Here is a 19677-nt window from a genome sequence, read left to right on the forward strand (position 1 = left end):
AATCACTTTCCAGAAATTATTGCATTTCAGAGAAAGTTAATCTTCTCAGTCTTTTGTAGAAGTTTTATCTAAACCTGTGCTGAGTCAGATGCTCAGTTCTGCTCCTGAGATATCCTGGCAGCCAACTTCTATATCCATCAGAAAGTTCCAGGACAAGTGGAAGCACAATTCATTAATGTACAATAATCTGTAGGGCAAAAACCAATAGTGAAGTGTTCTCTAAGGTACTCTCATGGCAGGAGAACATAAGTAACTAATTAACTGTTTTCAAAGTGTGATAAACCAGCTGCTTTGAAATAATATTTATTGCTAATTTAAAATAAAAATATGCTTTATAAAGATGTGATAATGAAACAAGAATGCTAAGAACAGAAAACACCTCTTTTTTCATTAATTTACCAGTAACAATGTTGCATTTAATACAAGATTCTTGAACTTAAATTAGCTATCCAAGTATATGATTATATGATAAATTCCCATTTAGTAGGGTTACTGTCCTCCATGCAATACTGTTATTTCCATTAGCAACCTTTGCAAATAACATGATAAACCTATCAATTGTGAAAGCCATTACTTTAATGCAATAATCAAATTGTCTTTCATTTGACATTAGGAAAAAAAAATGACCAAGCATCACAAAGGGTAATTAAGAAATCACATATAGAACTTCCAAGGGCAAAGAATATCACATTGAAAAACCAGTCTTGAACAAGCAGTCGGCAAGACAGAAATCCCGAGTAACACATCTTTCAAGGAGGAAATGGTCTTTTCTTTAAAATTACAAAATTACCAGCACAGTAAATACTTGCAAGAATAATGTATGTAAGCACAAATAGACTAAGATCATGGCAAAGAGTTTTTTCTTTGTTCTTCCACTGATGTGGAGCCATCTTAAAAAAATGGGAGCATTTTACCATGGAAAAATGCTGCACAGATCTAAAAGGCCACAATACAGAAGCTTATATTGCTACCTGCATGCATTCATGACTGACTAAATCTTGAAGTTCACAGTACAAAATGTGAAGTCACAGGTATTCAGAGCTGTGATATGCTCTAAATATAGATAATTTAGGTCATAACCATAAGAGATACAAACAGTTCTCTGATATAATCCTCATGTGACACTGTTATTACTTTAAAAGGAGTATTTCTATAATAACTCCTGATTAAATATAGAAATTTGACAGCAGTGACTAAATCTATATGCTATATGGCTTTTCTGTAAGGCTTTTCATACAAATTTTGCAGAAATTTCTGGACAGACAGTGCTAAAGCTGCTCACAACTGGAGAGCAAACTCCCAACTAGAGAGCAAACTCCCAACTGGAGAGCAAACTCAAAACTTTTTTTTTTTTCTTCTTGATGAATGGAAGTCTCTTTTCCAGGTATTGGCATCTTTGAAAGATGTATTCCAGAATGTTTTCAGATAGAAAAACTCACTTCAGAAAGAAAAAAATAAATAAAAATGAGGCTCTGTATAGTCTTTGCACAAAAAAAAATTGGAATAGATACTATCAACTTTCTAAATGTCACTAATCACATTTCACCTGTTGTCACTGTTTCCGTTAATTCCTAGAAATCTTGAAATCATGAAGGCAGTAATGTGCTGCAGTATCTAAGTTGCTGAAGTTATTCAGAAAAGAAGATTTGAAATGTAGAAGCAGAGGTGCACAGACAGCCATATGCACCAGGAGACAGTTTTCAAAGCTGAAACAAGGCACATTCACTTTCTCCCCTCCCTATCAGTTAATGACTTTATGAAAGCAAGCAAGTAGCGTAGCCAATAAGCATAATTTTAAAGTCTTGGATTATTTGGTTTTTGCTCTTTAAGTTCATGGTTTTAAAATTTTTTAATTCAGTTACAAAACAAACTGTCATTAAAAAAACCAAAAACTTATATGCGAGTCCTTACAAATGTAAAGAGTCTTGAAAATATTTTTTAAACGTTGCCTAAAGGCTCAGAAACCTAAGAGTACATTTTAAAAGTATTATTTTTGATGTTAATCTTGCGACTTCTTGAAGTCTGCAACTGAGGAAATAGCATTTATTTCTCTGATCTTTCCCCCCCATTTACTTCAATTCATTGTCACTTCATCACAAGCTGTGCTTCTCCGATCTCATCAATTTTTGTTTTTTAAATTTCTTTGGGGTTTTTTCCTTCCTCTCTCTCAGAGGACTCTCACCACATCCACTCTCCATTCTCCTGCTAACTGTGTATTAACTGAGTAAAACCCTGCCCAGCCTCACAACCCACTGGTGCTGTCATGATGCCTCTCTGGTACCTCTGCAAATCTTCTTTCAAAAGCTCACAAAGGAAAAGATGCAAGAATTGCCAACTGCAAATGAAAGAGCATTTAAACATCAACATTCTGCAGGCCTTGGAGACAAGGAAATAAAGTGCTGCTATCTCTTGTGACAGGCCACAAGCCTATTGTTAAATTAACGCCACAGATCCAAGGTTCTTGTGCTTCCTTGTCAGGAGATTTGCTCCTACCAGAAATCATCTAAGTCGCAATAACTGGCACTCACTTTGCTTTACCTTTTGCTTAGCTCTGTACAACTGTGTTTTGTAATACCTACTGGATATACTTCTGCAAGTAATCAGGAATAACAAATAATATGTGGAGTGGACTCTCTGTGTCCCTACAATAAAGGGCCCAAGGGCTAAAAGCAACCTGCACAGTGTTCTAAGAGCGGCCAATAAACACTTTCAATTCAGGCACTGCGTAAAAACAGTGTTAGGAGATACAAAGAGAAGATAAAAAAGAACCATTATCAGCTCATGTAAAGCACACCACACTCAGCAGCAATACTGTAATGGGGAATTAAAGCACAGTGCAAGCCCCAAAGCGTGCTGACAAACAGGTAAGAACAATTATGAGGGATCTTGTATGGAAGAAGAAGAAAACACCAGTAGAGAGGCTGTGATGACTCCCTGAAGTCCCACCCTAATCACAACAGCTGCAGCTGCCCCTGACCTCAGGACCCAGTGGTGCAGAGCTAAAAAAGGAAAATATCAGAAAGTTTGTGTATCTGTCCTTTTAACTGCACATAATTCTAAACTGTTGAAATTGGAATAACAATAGTTCCTTGATTAAACTGACAATAAATTCCTGGCTTTCCATGTAAAGTGCTTGCTTTTGTCCACTCCTTTTATGAGTCAAAACCTGGTAATGATTCAACAAAACTTCTCCCAAGACTTCAGCCTCCTTAAATCAAACACGTTGGTGTTTATAAGCCAAATGCAGAATTTAGCTCATTTTCCCAACTGATTACAACAGACAATTATCAAAGGTTTCTGCCTTCTCAAAAAACATGCAAAAATATTATATATATATATTTATAAATATATATATATAAACTTAGCTGGATGAATGGACACCATTTAATATTGGTTCTTTTCCACCCTACTCCAATTTTTGCTACAAAAATGTCAAAGGAGCATCCAGCCAAATAGTTTCAGTATCATATTTCTCCTATCGTCATTCTATTCTATTCAAAAATCAAAAATACATTACTTTTTTAATTACTAGAATTAAAAAATAAACCAAAACCAAGGTTTGCTGGGGTTCTACTTATGTTTTTCTGCTGTATAGAGAAAAAAAATATTTGTAGAAATGTGAGCTAATTATTAAAATTCTACGTATTATACTTTTTAAAGCATACTGTAAATGCAAAAAATAAACCTAATGCACCAGGGACAGACACAACCATTCCTATGTCACTTAAGCTGTACCTGTACTCTTTAATAAAAATTAAATTTGAAATGCTGTTTATTTTCAAGCTGACGTTGTAGCTAACCTTCTCCTTGGTCTCCCTAAGTTTAAAACTAAGCAACACCATAAGGTAAAGTTTGTAAAAAATTCTGCTTATGCAGGACTATAAATCATATAAATCAGATTTAGACATTGATTTTTTTTATCTCATTTGCATGCTCATACATCTGGTAAGGAAAATTATAAGCGGAATATTTTGGGTTAAATATTGTTCAGTTTTACACTGCCAAGAGCTGGTTTTAGCCTTTGAAAGTACCAAATGTTCCCAAACAGGAAAATAAAGTTAGAGCCACATCCAGAATTCAAGAGGCAAATATCATCTCTGTCTTTATCCGTTCTATGTATAATGCTGCGGGCTACAAAATCACAGTCCCTCCAAAATCAATGTTTGCAAATTCTCTGCCACAGAACAGCGAATAGTCTTTTCAGGGCACTCCTGATCTGCAGCCTGGTGCCAACCACCACGTGAGCTTGCAGAACATATTTGGTGGTTAAAGTGAAGGAAAGCAGAACCTTTGGAAACTCAGAGATACAAGCAATAAATAGGGCATGGAAACGTGAAGCATTTCCCACTGCCACTCAGTAATCTTGAAAGGATATCTATAAAGACATGGTCAATGCATAAACAGTTTAAACCTCACGTTTCATTAGATTTGCAACCACTGCACCTTCTTTTCTGTGGAAAGACAGCATTCCTCCATCATAAACAAATACAAACAAAGGAAGCTCAGCAAAGGAAACTGACTGTGAGGAAAGCAAATGCAACACAGACGACTGTGATGGCATTATCTGCCATGGTAAACCACACTTTTAATATTAAAAGTGTCAACTTGCCTGTGTTTTTCCATCAGACAAATAGAACAGAGTAATTAAAAATGTATCAACTACAGAGATGTCCTACTCTATTTGGCAGACATTTAGTGGACTAGACTACTGCATTTATCAATATTGCACATACCTCACAGTCTTTGTAATCACAACACACAAACTGAACAGGAAGAAAAGCTTCAACATTAAGGAAGCCAACAAAGAAGAAAAAATGGAACCAAGCAGCAATAGCAATACTACTCTCATTCTGCAGACTAGTCCTTGCTTCCTAGGAAAGGAAAAATGTCTGACACATTATAAGATTTTTAAAAGAGCAAACTAACTACCAAAAAAACCCCCAAAACACCAATATACTTAAAAGGAAATGGAAGGGATTAAATGCTCTATTCCTGATGAGAATACAAAAAAAAAAAAAAAACAAAACCAAACAACCAAAAACCACAAACCACCAAAGAACTATAAGGAAATCATACGAGTGTGCATTTGCAAAGAATTCACACATTTAACAATGCTTTTTCTCACTGCTGGTAAAAAGAAGAAAGCTTCTGCTCTCTCTCAAGGCAGTTTAATTCTGGCATTGAGAATTTCACCCAACTTGCTAATTGCTTGGCAAAGACATGAATGAAGACAGTTGAGAAAGACCAGCAATCAGATTGGACAATGAAGGATAGATGATGTGTGCTGTCTACACAGTTGGTTTTATTTCCACAGCTGAGGAGCCAGCTACTGGTGATGAAGGAATTTCTGCAAAGCAGGTCTTAACCTACCTCTTATAATTTCCTCTCTCTCTCTCCTCTTTAAACAAGAGGGAGCTTTCAAGATTTCCAAGAATGACACTTTCTTACTGTGATCCTGATGCCTCATCTTCCCACATGACAGGGAGCAGCTCCCAGTCCCTCCTCATCCCCTGCACCACTGTCTGCCTGCAGAGATGCCCCAGCCAAGCAGGAAGGAAAGGAACAGGCTGCCCAGGGACTGGGCACATCACCATCATGACTAACAAGGAGAAACTGAGGAAAAGGGGAAAGGAAAGAATGAGAAATCTGCAAAGAGTAAGATGCCAGGTAAAATATAGAGAGAGATTGAGAAAATGAGGGTAAACCCAGCACCAAACTGAGCTGTTGTAGTTGCCCTACAAGGTGTTGATTTGGATGCAATCCTCTGTTCTAATGAAATCTAGACAAACCTTGTATTCCAGGAAATTAGGACTACTCAACTTACATCTAAATATAAAGTAGATATGCACTCTATAAAGTACCTTTTGAAGAAATACTGAGGTGAGATGAATGGCCCTGGATCAGATGTCATGTACTCATTATTTATGAAGTGAAGCAGAAGGCTTTAAGAATGGTAAAGGGTATTTTAATAATGAAGTTGAGCCCTAGTTCAGAATGACCTTCAGACATGCCTTTATATATTTTCAATTCCTTTCAGCCAACATTATGCAGTCACATAATGGCTATTCTAGCAAGAGAGCTGGATCACATCATTCACCTATAGTAAATTGTTAATTTTTTATATCATTAACCTATTAGTGTAGTCCAACAGGAAACAAAAATAACGGTAAATTAATTCTGCTTAGAAACATATTTAAATACAGTACATTTGGAATATTGGAATATGCTCCTTTTTAAAATGTAAACTTTATTTAGTTGATGACTCATGTCTTTCTTCAAGTAACTGTGGGATAAAAGCACTTAGCTTCATGGACTACATTTTGACAAAGTTGAAAGAACTTCTTTATTTAACATGCAGAAATTCACTGCAGCCTTCTTACAAACAAATGGACTTCTTTCACAGTCAGTGCAGGCTCATTTCCTTACCTGTATCTCCTATTTGCATACATACATTATACATGTAATAAGTGCCTGCCTTGATAGACATTCTAAACTAATCAGAGTAATTTAAAAAAAATTTTAAAAGCCTATCTGCTAACTTCTACTTTAACTAGGCTAAATATAATGACTAAGCCATGACTTGAATACAGAATTCATATTTCAATTTAAAGATTCAACAGTAAACAAAATGTTACTCAAAACTGTATTTCTGCATATGCAGCATACCTCCCCTCAGCTTAAGAGGAAATAGGTAAGATTTAGGGTCTATTTAATATATAACACTTATTTTTATGTTCTAGAAAGACACTAAAATATATTTATCTAATTTGACCCTGAGAGGAATTAAAAATTTAAATGCAGTGTATGTGTTACTAAATAGATCTGTTAGATTTTTTTGTAATGCAGCTGATCCAAGAAATTCGTCCTTTAATGGGGCTGAAACTAGGTCTCAAAGCAGATACTGGGAGCAAGACAGTGTCATTATGGGTCTCAGCACCATTCACTTTCCATGCCAGCCTGAGCTGGCTTTTAGCAAGGATGTGGAATGTTTGAGCTACTAGTCAGGGAGTGGAAACAATTTAAATGCTTTCTATCTCTAAAAGCAGACTGGAGGAGAATCTGGTGTTAAAGCTTCTGTTGGTCATTCCGGAGGGGACACACTGAGGAAGCATGTGTTGGGATTCAGAAGTGAAGAAAAGGATCAGAAACATCTGCAGAATTTTTAAAGATTTGAGGGATTTTATTCTCTCTGCCCCCTTCCAAAATGAAATAAATTTCTGCAAATACAGAGTGCCTCAGACAATGTGCAGTGAGCCACAAGCAGTGGTTTACACGATGATGCTTTTAACTAAGTTTTCTGTAACAGTGTCGACTACAGCCAGCAGTTCCTTACATATGATAGTGATGGAAGCTTTACAGCTTTACAGAGATTTTTACCGCTATAATACAGTGTTTAGCACCCATCATTTGGACTTTTACAGCTAATTAGAGAAGCCTTACTCTCCATGCATGAAATTTCTTTGGGTGTTATTCAACTGACTGCTAAATTTGACAGTGTTATGCAAGAACATGTGCGTCCCCCACCTCTGCAGAAGGTTTCTCTCACATGCATACTAGATACTGATTTCACACAGGGCCCAACATTTGCTAAACCTGTTTCTGTCCTCAGAGTAGTTAAAGTGACACACAGCAGCTACTCGATGTTTGCTAGAAGAAATACCACTTAATTTGCTGAATCTTCAACAATTTATCTCCCTTTTACTGTATCAAAGACCTTGTACTTTACCAAAAATCTCAAACTTTATATACAAAATGTGAAGAACCAAAGCCACAAAAAAATATTGAGTGTACTGAAAAAGCTATTAGAAAAAACCTTAAAGAGTTTTTATTTAAGCAAAAATCTACAATAATGAGAAGTAAAAAATACTTTTTTAACATTTAGAATTTTTTTAAAAATTGAAAAAACTCTACAAAAAATATATTTGACTCTGAAAATCAATGCATTTGATCAGATTGATCAATTAAATTTATATTCCTTGAACAATATAAATGTGTGCTCTTAGACTCTGATTAGCTGCTTAACTTAAAACGTAAATTCAAACTGTATGTTCTGAACTGTCCCAAAATATTATATTATCTTCTATTTCCATTCAAAGTTCCTTCACTGAAAAAAAGTTTTACCAGATTTAACTGATTTGATAAGACCTTCTTCCACTTTTATTGCCATCTAAATGTTCAGGTTGGCTTCATTAGAAGAATTACAAAAAAACCTGGAGCAAAAGAAACTAACTTAATTCCTTGATATAAATACAGAGGGATGGTATCCAACCTGGGTCTTCCATATATCTCTCAAACGCTTAGATACTTCTTAGGCCTAAATTGGAAGAGGGATCAGCACATGAGTTTTTTTCTTGCTGTATTAATGTGACATAAATCCTTATGTGTATTTTGGAACTTGATATCTTTACTCCTCTGTAAACTATTCAACACAAAACAAATAGTTTTAACAGGGAAGAAAATTGTTTACAGGTTTTGACCTGGCGGTTCCTGTGTTATCCGTGGTTTATAGAAATCCCTGAAAATAAATGAGCTTATTGATGAAAAGCACCACTTCTTTTTCTGTTTTTTGTTTTGTTTTGTTTTTTAAAGAACTAACATAGTATTTTATTTTGTCTAGAGCTTGGTGCTATAATCATAAACAGAATCTTAACAGACATCGTAGCAGTATTGACATGGAATACTCTGTATGAACTCCTAAATGAACTATCTCACAAAACAAATACATGCTTTATGTATCACTTCAAAGAAAAGAATTTAGGACTTGAAGCTATTTTGGTTTGTATAGATACATAACAAACCTGACAATATCAGTTATGCATCAAAAGAAGAAGTATTTCTGTGCTGACAATTAACAAAATTTATACCCCTGATACACATATGATGAATTTTAGTTTCATATAAACATCTGAGAACCAGATACAGTTATATCGTACTTAGTGGCCTTTCATCTCCACAATTCCATGCTCTCATAAAGGAATGGGTTTATTATGTGTAGTGTGGGGGGTCTTCCATGTCAACAGATCACTGTGGTGATAACTTTAAGTCAGCATTAAAACACCCAGGGAGACTCAGTAGGAAGTCATGTACAAGAGCAGACATTCATGGTGGCTAGAAATAATGAACACAGCTTCAAGAACCCAGTGTGAACAAAATTCATAAAAAGCTATTGCAGCTGTCTTTGTGATGACATGAAAGATGCATGCAGGTTGGTATCTATATTATATGTTCCAGCTGCTGAATTATGGTTGTCCTCATTCCTGTCCTAGTGTGCATCAGTACTGCAGCAACAGCAGAGAGCCTATAGCTCATGAACAGAGTGAAATTGCTGCAACATACACTGAAGTTTAAGGAGAAAATGTAGTTCTACTCCTGACTGTTGGAACACAACTCTCCACCAGACTGCATTAGACCAAATTTCTACTGGGTTTGCAAGGACATTCAGGAAGAAACACTGAAATGTAATTTTTGAGACCAAAATAAGACCTTGTCCATTCAAGACAGAATTAAGCAGGTAAAACAGATACATTGTTTCATGATCTTTTATGTCTTGCTCATTTTCCTGGAATTAAGCAGCAAATGTGTAGCCATGTCCCTGTTTACATCAGACAGCTTCTGAAGGAAAGTGCTTAAGAGTAATCAATTCACTACCAGCTGGTAAACAAACACCCAAGGGCATCTGCTGCTGTATCAGAAACTATGATGAGCAGGAGGTTAAGAGCAAGATCCCAACTCACACAGGAGAAGGTAAATTTCTTAGTGAAAAGGGTACACTGCTTTTGCAGCCTTGTGCTTTGGAGCACTCCCCACACCACAGCACACTGCTGCCTATAAGGCTGCACCGTGCACACTGGGCCCAACCAAGCTGGCTTCAAAACAACCCTCCTGAAACAAATGAACTGAGCAGCTGCAGATGGAAACTTCTCAAAACAATGATTTGAGCCAAAGCCACTGCCATGAAACTGCGCTGCCAGAGAGACACAGCACAGCCAGCGGGTGTGAGAGAAATACTGTCAAGTCTGAGATATACAAGGTAGAAGTTGAAACTTTCAAACCTGCTCAAGAATGCCAAATCAAGAACAGCTCCTGTTTTTCCTTCCCACTTGGATTCTCTTCAAGCTGAATCACAGAACAAAGCTGTGAGAGTCAATCCACACAGTGTCTATTCCTTTCCAAAATTCCAAATTCCTTTCCACTTTGGCCCCTTTATCCTTTCCTAACCTCCCATTTTCTTCAGGCCTCTACTGTAATCATGGGCTTCCAAAAGAAGCTCCTGGACTGAGAGCTTCCCTTGGAGATTTTACCCAGCATTGAGCGTAATGCCAAGACAAGCTCTTGCTCTGGAAGGCAAACTGGGCAGATATGGATTACACTGGGTAATTTAACCTGGCAATTTTATGCTGAGCTTAAATCTAAGAGTATGGAAGCTCTTCCTTTCTGAGGAAAAAAGTAAGGGTTTCATTAGAGTTCACATGCATACAGCCATATACACCAGCACAGCTGTGCCTTCCTTCACCTCACCAAAGGAAAGCACCCATCTCCTTTGGGACAGGCTGCTGGAGCTATTGGGGTCTCCCAAGTCACTGCCAGCTGAGTGGCACAGAGAACAGGTGACAGGTAACAGAGAACACTCCTCCTTCCTCATGTTCCTGTAAGAAATGTCACATCTCTGTGCCTGCAGAAGGCAGCTCAAGCCCTTGGAGGGCAGCTCATGAGGCAGGCCCACGCTCAACCCCAGCAGACCAGGTCCACTGAACACGCCATGGCTACTATAAAGGCAGCAGAGTTGAGCACTTCCATGGAGGCCCTGTGTTATATCTCAACTGGAGGAACTACCAGGAAACACCAGGGCAGAATGCAAGGAAATATGTGTTTTGTGAGTGAATCACGTGCCTCACTGCAAAAAGGGAATTAAAGGGTCAAATGAGAGAGCTGGAATAAATGTAGTTCCCTTACAGCTCCTCTGGGAAGGATACGTTCATCTATAATCTGACTGCTTCTGAAAGCCAGAAATAGATTTTCCTTTCCAATTCCTGCCATTTATTACTGCTGATTATTAAAAGCAATGAGCACAGCTGATTTACAAGATGGCAGGTTCCCAGAACTTCTCATTTTCACTTCTGTGAGGAAGTGCTTCTCTTGTGACAGACAATGGTGACACCCAGAGTAACCCCAGATGCTTTGTGCCCACATGTTTTACCCCAATTTAAATACTAGAATCCAAAAAACTTTTTAAAATTCATTTTTAAGTAATTGGCCAAATGGATAGAGCCAAAAAGCAGCAGGCGCATCTCTTCTCTCACTTCAAAAATCTGACATCTCCAGTCAAAATAATCAAAGCAGCTGCAGTTTGATCCTTCATCTTCCTTTTCAAGTTGTTTTTTTCCCTTGGCTTTTCCTTCACTCACTGAAAAAAGATGACTTGCAGTTCAATAACACAAGCATATTTGCACAACAAAACTCAAACCATGGGGTGCATTCCTGCTTTCCATACCTGTCAAATGCAGATGTGTTCAAAATACCGAAAATAAATCATCAGTGTTCAAACTGGATCCTGTATTTTAGATGTAAACAACAAATCACCTTGAAAATATGTATCTTATCTGATAAGATTTCCGAAATGTGATTAAAGGGCAATCTTGCTAACATGTATTTAACTCACGTATTTACACACCAACAAGCAAGAGGAAGTCTCACTTCTAGGAATAATTGAATTAGAAGTTCTTATTTTAATGTCAGTTATGACAGGCAACCACTTGAATAAACTAAAAATTAATATAACAATTACAGTATGCTAAAATCACCCATATCTGGCCAGAGAGAATATTAAGAAAAGAAAAGCTGGAGATAGTAAAAAAAAAAAAAAAAAAAAAAGGAGAAACTCTTGAATTCTCTGCAACAATATTAATCTGAATTTTCTGCACTATTGTACTGCTTGACACTGAATCTTTTTTTAAAACAGGTCCTGTTTGCAGGTCTTGCTAACAATAAAATCAGATTTAAGTATCACCCTCAAGCTATTTAGCAAGGAGAAGAATGCATTTTAAAAAAATAAATCCAAGAAGTAATATTTCAGTGATAACTATCTCATCTTAAGCTAGAGAATACCATTTGAAACTTATAGATAAAGATTTCATATCAGATTCAATAAAAGTATTTGCTTGCTTGCTTACTTGTAAATAAAGTAGAATTGTTTCAATCAAGTAAGTAAAAATGAAACTAGGTAGTTGTGAAAGTTACAGGACTAAAGCCCACTGGCGACGTTTCCATGACCAAAATGAAAGGAGAAGGGTAAATGGTTATCTATACTTTCACAAAGAATAAATGTCTGCTTAATCTTTGATGTTTTGTGGCAGCCTAAAATGCATCTCAGTATACACATTTTACCTCAGGACTGATCATTTTAGGAGTATAAAATAGAGTTTTTATTGCATTTAATGTGGGAATACAAGCCAGGTGGTTATAAAATCCTGGAGGAAAACGTCTAAGCAGGATTGGAGGTTAATAGAGATAGGAAGTGTTCAGAGCCTTCTGCAGGGTCCACAGGTGAATGTTAGGGGAAGTTTTTTGCTCTAGGATATGCACAGGCTTTACACAAAATATAGACAAAAAGATGGCAGGTACACATCCAGAAAATATCCAGAACATAAGCAGAAAAGCATCAGTGGGACTTCTCTGTATCTTCACTTTAAAGTAATTCGTCTAATACTCTGAATTATGCAGAATCTAGATGCTCTTCATAGTTCAAGCTGAGTTTTGCACTTAAAATATTCCTAACCTGGGAACACAGAGCATTCTTCTCCCAGGTATTGCAGGATTACTTTGAGTTCCTAATTACTTTTTTAAGTTTTATACAAGCAGTGAGTCGTTTATGTAACTAATATTAAATTTTCCAAAGCAAACACTTTAGAACTGGATCTAATGTCAGTCTAATTTTGTATCAAAGCACTCTAATGCTACCTATAGTTAGAACTCCTTGGCATCTTGCATGTAATTTTATAAAACAAGTTGCAATTATGATGGAAAAAAGAGATTATTTTTGAAGCTTCCTTCCATTTTTTTTCTGATTATATATATAGCCAAAACTATAGATACTCATGGGTTTTTTCTACTTTCTTCCTAACTTTTGGGAGCTTGGGTTATGGAGAAAGAAAGGGATTCATATCTTTGCCAAGGACTGAAGAACTGTCTGGAGGTTTGTTTTCACTGCAGATGACAAGTACTTCCCTGCATAATAATACACATCAGCCAGGTGTCTGCTCCAACAGAAATCAGGTTAGCTCCTGAACTGGCTGGAAAATAGTCCCCTCAGCACAGGAAGCAGAAAGCACAGGGCTTTGTTGTCCAAACAAGTTTTTCTCCAAGGCACTGTGCCACATCATGTGTGGCACTGAACTGTGGCCCCTATGCAAGGTGAGACACTCATTGCCTGCACTGAAGTCCTTACTCCAACTCATTCCTGCTTCCAAAAACCCCATAACAGTCCACTACCAGCTCTGATCATAGGATAACTGTTCTCTGACAAAATCTTTGCATTTTTGCACAGGTTAATACTTCAGTACAACCTGAATACTTCAGTTCTCCCTGCATCCAAATCAGCCATTTTACAACAGGAATTTGTACAGCTGTAGAATATAAATTACCAGTTCAAGTCACCAGTGATAGTTATCCAATATGTGCAGCCATATAACCAAAGGTATATTCATATATACACAGGGATGTGTATAAGGATATATATAATGCATACATATACATGCATAAGCCCACACAGATATAATTACATGTGTAGGTCTTCCTTTAACAATTCCTTTATGCTCCTGTTTACAGATTCACAGGATGTTTGGAGCTGGAAGGGACCCACGAGGATCTTAAGTAAATAGCCCATTATTAGCACCATGCTCTGGCCAGCTGAACTGATCTCAGGGTCAGAGGTCCAGAACCACAGACTTTTATATTCAAACATCACACACACTGTAGCTACCTTTGACAATGGCTCATGCCCTGAAATCCTACCTTCCCCTCTACATTTGAATCATTATTCCCTTTTAAGTAGAAAATTCATGTTAACCATTAAAAAAAACCACGGCATCAAATAGGTGGAGCATCTGCTGATAAAAATGAACTTCTGGATTACAGTGTCTTTGATTACCTTACTGTCTTGGATGTTGGAAAAATAAATCAGACCCTATAAACCTTAAGAAAGTTAATGAACCAGGTCATATGTGTCTTAAGTGGAAATCACTTTGCTTACAGCAACCAGCAGCATCTACCTCAATCTGATATCAACAAAACTGCTCACCATCGTACCAGCCTGAGCCGTCTGCAAAGAGATACCTTAATTCCTCCTTTACCATGCCACACTCACTCTCCACAGTCACAGAGAACATCCCCAAGGCCACTTCTCAGCCTCTTGTATGGCTCCTGTGACACTCATGCACATCTGGCTCAACACCCAGACCCATCAGTTGCCACCCCTGAGCCACAGGGAGGGCTGGCCTGAGCGCACTTTATCTGCAGCTTGGTTCAGCAGCCACAGGTGGGATACAGGCCCATGAGGGTTCAGGAATCTCTGCTGTGACCTGTGCAGTACCAGCCTGTAGCAGAAGCTTACAGTTCACTGGCTGGGTGTACAAGAGACCTGTGGGACAAGGAACAGAAAAACATCCAGGCAAGGATATTTGCACTTGGCTTATGACACCTATTCTCTTTAAATATTTCTTTCACACTGCTCTTAATGAAGAAGTTATTTAGTTTTACACAAAGTACCACTGGCACTGCTGCCCTTTATGTGGTAATTTAACCATAAAAAACAAACAGAACAAAGACATCTCACCAAGGGAGCAGGCTCATGTGAAAGCAGCAGGTGAAAGAGCAGGCAGAAGAGCTGTGGTTGTCCTCAGAATCTCAAAATGCTGTCTCAGTATTGCATCCATTCCTTGGAGACAATTTATTTCTCTTCCTTATTATGTGGAGAAAGTCAGGATACTAAAGTATCTACAGCTAGGTCTCTAAATGTAGGCTGGGTTAATATCCCTGCACTCTTTTTTTTCTACTCAAACCCAAGAAGCAGAAGAAGAAATGCTACTTAGTAAGCATATTTCATCACTCTAATCATGGTATGAATGGGACCGATGTCTTCTAATTGGAAACAGTATTGTCTCTAGGAAATTTAATTCCAGGTTATGTGAGACCCCACTGGAAGAAGAATTCCAGCCCCCAACAATGCAGCCCAACAGTAAAAAGTGATAAACTGTTCAGGGAAATAACCAATATAACAGCAGGCACTAGAGTAGAACAAATATTGCATCAATAATACACACGAGAAAAAACTATAGGTCACAAAGAATATAAAGGAAGCTGCTTTACATCCCAGTGTTACATAAGGGCAAATGAGAAGTAATCAGTGAAAAAAAAATATTACCACACAACAGCTAACAGTACTATCCTGTGTTGCTATAGCTTTGTGTGCTGTTCAGCACCATGACATTCTGGTAATTGAGAGAAAATAGAAAGAATGTCCATGAGGGAACAAGATGACATAATATAAGGATGCACATCAAGGAGATGGGCACTTCTGGCCTGTCAAAAATGCTACTGCAGCTTCAGTAGACACACCTCAACTAGCTTTTCAGCTGCCCGCTAGCAGCATGGGGTCATTCTGAGGCTGTGAAACCTGTCTGAGAGTGAATAAATACTCAAATAACTAGTCTTGGCACACTGCACTGGATAATTACATCTGACAATCTTTTTCATGCCCTCAGCCTCACAGAGCTATGTAGGCATTATCCCAGCCTGCGACACATTTCAAAGCTGTGGTCCCCAAACCATGCATGGAGGCAATGCATTACATTTAAGACATTGCATTATTACTCACAGTCACAAGCCATCACCACTACTACAGCACACATCAAAAAAAGAAAAATGTGACAGCTTATATCATTGCCTCAGACCCAGAAAAGGGACATCTAGTATCAAAATTTCCATGGCTCACCACATGAACATAAAAATTATTTTAATGAAATTTAAAACTAGAAGCATATAAATTTCAAATTTTACAAACGCCTAAAGAGATGCTAGCAGTGGAGCATTAGGTGGAGTGCAAACAAAGCAGAGTTGAGGGGAATTGAGATTTCCTATTAGTAACACAATTACTGACTTCTCATGGGCCATGATCTCATTTTGACAGTCATTTTTTTTATTTTGAATCATCATCCTTCAACAACTAAAAAGCTTTTTTGACTGTAGAAATGATGTTTTTTTTAATTATTAGTGACAAACATAATTAATGTCACTATTTTTTTGGCTTGTCAACGCTGAAGATTCGTGATTTTGTGAAAATAGGAAACTCAGCAAAACACCACAGGAAGCCCTTAGATTTGGATACTATTAGCATACCCTACCTGGACACAACACGGGTCCTCTCTCTTTATCCTAGATTTAGCACATGCTATGGTCTGTGAGGAGAGCACTCAGGAAATCGTTAACACCTCCAATTTTTTTTTTCCCCTATATCAAACCAACCAAACAAAAACAACAACAACAAAAAGTCCCAGCCTTTTTGCATTTTTATTGCTAAACTATTCTAATCAAGAACATTTAATCTCAGCTTTGAGCTTAACAGTTTCATTTCAGATCTGTTTCCTTCAGGAGTAGATGCTGGCCTGCAGGTAGCCTCATCAGCTGCCTCTTAATTTTCTGTCCCTGGATGACTCCAAACATGTGCCCATGGCCCCACCTTCCTTACAGTAAGTCACATGCCAAAGTGAGTCAGCAAAATATGCTTAAGCATTTTCCAGAGAAGCAATGCTTGTATTAAATAAATAAATGAAGGCAGCCAGAATGTGCATTTCCTTATGAGCTTTTCCTTTGATTTTCCCTGTTTGGATAAGTATAGGAGACACATTCAGGCTTCATGTCACACAAGCACTTAGATGCTATAAAAATACAAATTTAAAAATCGTAAAATTGTCCTAACAATGTGGCATTGTGTGCTCTATCACTGTATTTTTATCTTCAGTTTAAGGTGTTTTCCCTAGCTGTAATAAAGGAAAATGGATGTCATTTAACTCTTTTCATTAACTGCGTGACATGGTTCAATAGTTTTTTATCTACCCTTAATTCACTATCATCTTCCCTCTACCACTGCATTATTCATGTGTGTCACCCTCTTCTAATTCCCGTGACAAATACATTTGTAATGATTTTATTTAGGATCAACACTTCCTCACACAAAGAGAAAAGGCAAAAGTTAAAGCAGCTTTGTCAGTTGGCTCTGCCTGGAAATCAGTCAGGGCATAGGTAAGGCAGCCGTGGGGAGCAGGCAGCAAATCTGCAGCCTGTGGCAAACACATCTGGGGGCTGACAGCAGCCAGGAGGCACCACCAGCAGCTACTGCTTCACTGATTTTACTGTGTTTCAGGGAGGTGAAGGACTGAACCGTCGATAAAGGCAAAAAACCACACCCTGTCATATTTTACATCTACTGAGTTAGGCTTAATTTAAACACATTTTTAACCACTTATTTCAAACAAAAGCAGCAATTTTACATAATATTTTATTTAACAGTATTAATTTAAATATTGCACTAGACTAAATATTACACTGTTACAGCCTCTACATAAAATTATTGCCATATGTTACCTCCTGGAATGCCTTTTAACATTTGACTAGAGAAACAAAAATGTTAATCTAATTCCAGCCTTGATCTATTTTAAAGGAAAAAGTATTCAAATAACTAATTTTGTGTTTTCTATGACTGGAATAGCCATTGTTACAACAGGTTGGTTTTGGCAGTGCCTTTACTACTTTGGCTGTTCACAAGTTGTCTTACAGTTTCAGACGGTGTCAGACCTAGAGACTATATCTCATGCCAGCTGGAGTGGGAACATTGGTTTTATGTATAGAAATACAGCTTTTAGAAGTCAAGGTCTGCTAGCAGATTCTCTACAAACTACAATGGCAGCTGTGCTAGAGGTCATGAATATTACATAAGGGCTGTCCATGTATTCAAGCCAGCATCAGTAAGCCAAATTCCCATAGCAACACTCGCATAGATTTACTCATTGCTAAGGGAGGCATCAGTTCAGCAGTAAGCACTGCACTGCTACCCTGATTAATCTGCAAGATACTACTACTTCAACTCTTCTTTTCAAGATTGTGCATTTACTGATAAAATTCAAAACTTCACCTGAATTTCAGGGCAGCCCTTATCATCTTTTCCAGGAGCAAAAAACCTCAAACTAGCAAAACCCACCCCTGATAAAACTGAAACTCCTGACTACAATCAGCAATCTCTGAGATACAAGGCTGAAGGGAAGAAGTGAGCTGCTTCTGTTGAGTTTCTGCTACACTAATCACAGAACAGCAAGATCCAACTTCAAAGAGATATTCAGTATCTCCTACACTTGGCACATTCCAGCAGCTCATTAAAAAGCTGCTGTAGGAGCTCTTATTAAATATCAGTTAACAATTATATTTTCAAAAAAAAAAAATTTCTGGCTTCCCTATTCAGGCTTTCTGGCCTGATGAAGATGTCTGCTTGTGCATTATAGTACTGTATTATTTACAGAGCTGGTCCTCGCCACACGATCAGCTACAGAGCACAGTGATCTGGACTCACAGATTTCTGCAGAGCCCTTGTAAAAACAGGTGGTATAAATGGACAGAGGTGAAGCTGGCAGTGGAGAATTAAATAGAATAGGAGATGGAAAGGAGATAAAGAATTAAAAAAACTAAGCAAAATGGAGGAGGGGACTCAGAGAAAGTGAGAGAAAAATGTAGATCAGGTAGATGTAAAGGGGGATCTCAATGGTGTATTTAAATATATTAGAACAAAAACCTGATTTTGGAAAACAGTAATACATTTAAATCTCACAGCTAGCATACCAAAAAAAGAAAAATTGGAATGAAGTGATAAATGAATAATGATAATAAACAAAATGTGCACAGTTTTCACAGGTGCAGTATTATTTAAAGATGTAGCATAGATGAAAGAGAAACAAGCCCATCAGTTTCACTGCTAAAACCTTCACAGTCCTAAAATACATCTCATGGAAAATATATAAACACACAGCAATAACCTAAAGCTCATTTAGTGTTTTCTTACTACACTGTCACTATCTGCCAGGAGCATGGAGAGAGGAGAAATCTGAAGAAGACCTCCAGCAAATGACTCATGGGGTCATTTAACACACAAACTGTAAAGTCAGTGAAGTCTTTAGGAAAAAAACACACTTGTAACAGATTCTCTCTATTTACATATGACTTGTAGGGACTGATTCTTCCTTGAAGGGAAATGAACAGGATGTTCAATTGAGGGCTGATTTTTAGCACTGTAAAAGCACTGAGTTCCCTGGCAATTCATGAGCAAACTTTCAGAAGCATCTTCAGTAAGAACTCATAGCATTGACCCTATAAACTGCAACAGATGCTTATATTTAATAAAAGAAGAAATGCACACATTTAAATAAGAATGTTCTGAAATACATAAGTCAGTCAAGTGCCTGCTACAGAAAACTGATTCTAAGTGATTTTTCATGGAGCATATATTTTCAGCTGTTGTCTGGAAGGTTTACAAGAGCTCTAATCGATATGTTAACACATTAAAAACAGTTTATCACTAATGGATGAGATGACAAAGAACCATGGAATGGTTTGAGTTAGAATGGATCTTAAAAATCA

At 37.5% G+C, this 19677-nt stretch overlaps 1 protein-coding gene across 5 annotated transcripts in view; it reads right to left on the bottom strand.

The window, feature by feature from the left end:
• CACNB2 (calcium voltage-gated channel auxiliary subunit beta 2) overlaps positions 1 to 19677 on the bottom strand; it is a 246700-nt gene that overhangs the window by 64639 nt on the left and 162384 nt on the right. The window lies entirely within an intron of this gene.

The sequence above is a fragment of the Haemorhous mexicanus genome, chromosome 1, assembly GCF_027477595.1.
Source record: "Haemorhous mexicanus isolate bHaeMex1 chromosome 1, bHaeMex1.pri, whole genome shotgun sequence".
NCBI classification, from domain to species: Eukaryota; Metazoa; Chordata; class Aves; order Passeriformes; family Fringillidae; genus Haemorhous; species Haemorhous mexicanus.